The following is a 3,099-nucleotide window of genomic DNA, read 5'->3' as shown; positions in this document are numbered from 1 at the left end:
TATATATATATATATATATATATATAATGTATATATATATATATAATGTATATATATATATATATATATATATACATTATATATATATATATATATATATATATATATATATATATATATATATACATTATATATATATATATACATTATATATATATATATATATACATTACATATATATATATATACATTATATACATATATACATTATATATCATCATCATCATCATCGTTTAACGTCCGCTTTCCATGCTAGCATGGGTTGGACGATTTGACTGAGGACTGGTGAAACCGGATGGCAACACCAGGCTCCAGTCTGATTTGGCAGAGTTTCTACAGCTGGATGCCCTTCCTAACGCCAACCACTCAGAGAGTGTAGTGGGTGCTTTTACGTGTCACCCGCACGAAAACGGCCACGCTCGAAATGGTGTCTTTTATGTGCCACCCGCACAAGCCAGTCCAGGGGCACTGGCAACGATCTCGCTCGAAAATCCTACAGGAGCCAGTCAGGCGGTACTGGCAACGGCCACGCTCAAAATGGTGCATCTCATGTGCCACCCGCACAAGAACCAGTCCAGGGGCACTGGCAACGATCTTACTTGGCTTGCCGGGTCTTCTCACGCACAGCCCATTTCCAAAGGTCTCGGTCCGTAGTCATCGCCTCGGTGAGGCCCAATGTACGAAGGTCTTGCCTCACCACCTCAGCCCAGGTCTTCCTGGGCCTACCTCTTCCACGGGTTCCCTCAACTGTTAGGGTGTGGCACTTTTTCACGCAGCTATCCTCCTCCATTCTCACCACATGTCCATACCAGCGCAATCGTCTCTCTTGCACGCCACAACTGATGCTTCTAATGTTCAGCTTTTCTCTCAAGATACTTACACTCTGACGGGTATTCACATTGACATTACACATCCAACGGAGCATACTGGCTTCATTCCTTGCGAGCTTACGTATGTCCTCAGCAGTTACAGCCCATGTTTCACTGCCATGTAGCATGGTTGTTCGTACGCATGCGTCATACAGTCTGCCTTTTACTCTGAGTGAGAGTCCCTTTGTCGCCAGCAGGGGTAAGAGCTCTCTAAACTTTGCCCAGGCTATTCTTATTCTAGCAGCTACACTTTCAGCGCACCCACCCCCACTACTAACTTGGTCGCCCAGATAGCGGAAGCTATCGACTACCTCTAGTTTTTCACCCTGGAATGAGATAGAAGTTGTTTCCTGTTTGTTTGCAGTCTTTATTGCACCTGAACATCTGCCACAAACAAAAACTAACTTGCTAGTTAACCTGCCTTTGATGTTGCTGCACCTCTTATGTGTCCATAGCTTGCACCGGGTACATCTTATAGAGTTACTACCTACTCCTTTTCTACATACTGAGCAGGGCCATCTACCTGAAGGGGTTTGTGTTTTATCTACCTTCCTACTTATTAGGATTTTGGTTTTAGCTAGGTTGACTCTAAGGCCCTTCAATTCTAGACCTTGCTTCCACACCTGAAACTTCTCCTCTAGTTCTGATAGTGACTCCGCAATTAGGGCAAGGTCATCAGCATAGAGGAGCTCCCAGGGGCAACCTGTCTTGAACTCCTCTGTGATTGCCTGGAGGACTATGGTAAATAAGAGGGGGCTGAGGACGGAACCTTGGTGGACCCCTACCTCTACCCGGAATTCATTGCTGTACTCATTTCCAACCCTCACCTTACTGGCAGCATCTCTGTACATGGCTCGCACAGCTCTCACTAACCATTCTTCTATCCCAAGTTTCCTCATTGACCACCAGATAAGGGATCGGGGGACCCTGTCAAAGGCTTTCTCCATGTCAACGAAAGCCAGGTACAGAGGTTTATCCTTAGCTAGGTATTTCTCCTGCAACTGTCTCACTAGAAATAAGGCATCAGTAGTGCTTTTACCTGGCACGAACCCAAACTGCATCTCATCTAAATTGATTCGCTCCCTAATTAGTTGGGCTATGACCCTCTCTGTAACTTTCATAACCTGATCTAACAGCTTGATGCCTCTGTAATTATTTGTATCTAAAGCGTCCCCTTTACCTTTGTAGCAGTTGACTATGATGCTGCTACACCAGTCATAGGGTATGACTCCTTCGTGTATCACCTGGTTCGTAATACGGGTGACTAGGCTATAGCCAAAACTGCCAGATATTTTGAGCATCTCTGCAGTGATTCCTGATGGGCCGGGGGCTTTCCCGGTCTTCATACTCTTAATTGCTTTATCTACCCTGGTACTATCAACTCGGATAGCTGGTCCCTCTATTGGGTCGACATAAGGCAGGCTCTCTTTCTCCCATTCATTCTCTTTATTAAGCAATCTATCGTAGTGGCATCTCCAGACCTCTTTCTTTGCATCCTCATTTAATGCAAGCGTACCATCATCCATGCGAACACATTTCTCTCCTACAACATCACTATTCTCTCTCCTACACTGTCTTGCAATACGAAATACCTCGAGTCTTTGGTCCTCACGGCGCAGAACATTGGCAAATCTTTCCTTATCTGCTTCCCCTCTGGCTAAATAAACCTGTCGCCTAGCCTCCCTTCTGGCACATTGGTACAATTCCCTGCTACCACCGTTCTTCCAGTCCTTCCAAGCCTGTTTCTTTTGTCTAATAGCCCTGTCTACCTCCTTGTTCCACCACCACGTTACTCTGGGTTGGGAGGGGACCTTACACCACCCACAAATCTGGTCGGTGGCTTTCAACAGGTTGTCCCGCAGAAATCTCCAATTGTCTTCCACGTTGTATGATGCTATATCCCCTTCTATTTCGTTAAATGCTTCAAGTAACTTGTCTCTAAGTCTCTGTCCGTTTGCAGGGTCTTTAAGCTTCCACACCCTTCTTCTCCAAGCCTGTCTAATTCTGGGCACCCATTTTGCCTTGATCCCAAAGTCGCTAACTACTAATCTATGTTGTGGGGTACATTCTTCGCCAGGGTAGGTTTTGGCATTTATAAGCCGCCCTCTTTCCCTATTTCTGGCGAGGATGTAGTCGATTTGGCTAGAGTGTCTGCCGGAGCGGTAGGTGACTAGGTGACTGGCAGGTTTCCTGAAGTTGGTATTGCAGACCATAAGATTGGTTGCATCAC

The sequence above is a fragment of the Octopus bimaculoides genome, chromosome 23, assembly GCF_046866305.1.
Source record: "Octopus bimaculoides isolate indiv1 chromosome 23, ASM4686630v1, whole genome shotgun sequence".
NCBI lineage: Eukaryota > Metazoa > Mollusca > Cephalopoda > Octopoda > Octopodidae > Octopus > Octopus bimaculoides.
Note: the sequence above shows the minus strand (reverse complement) of the source record.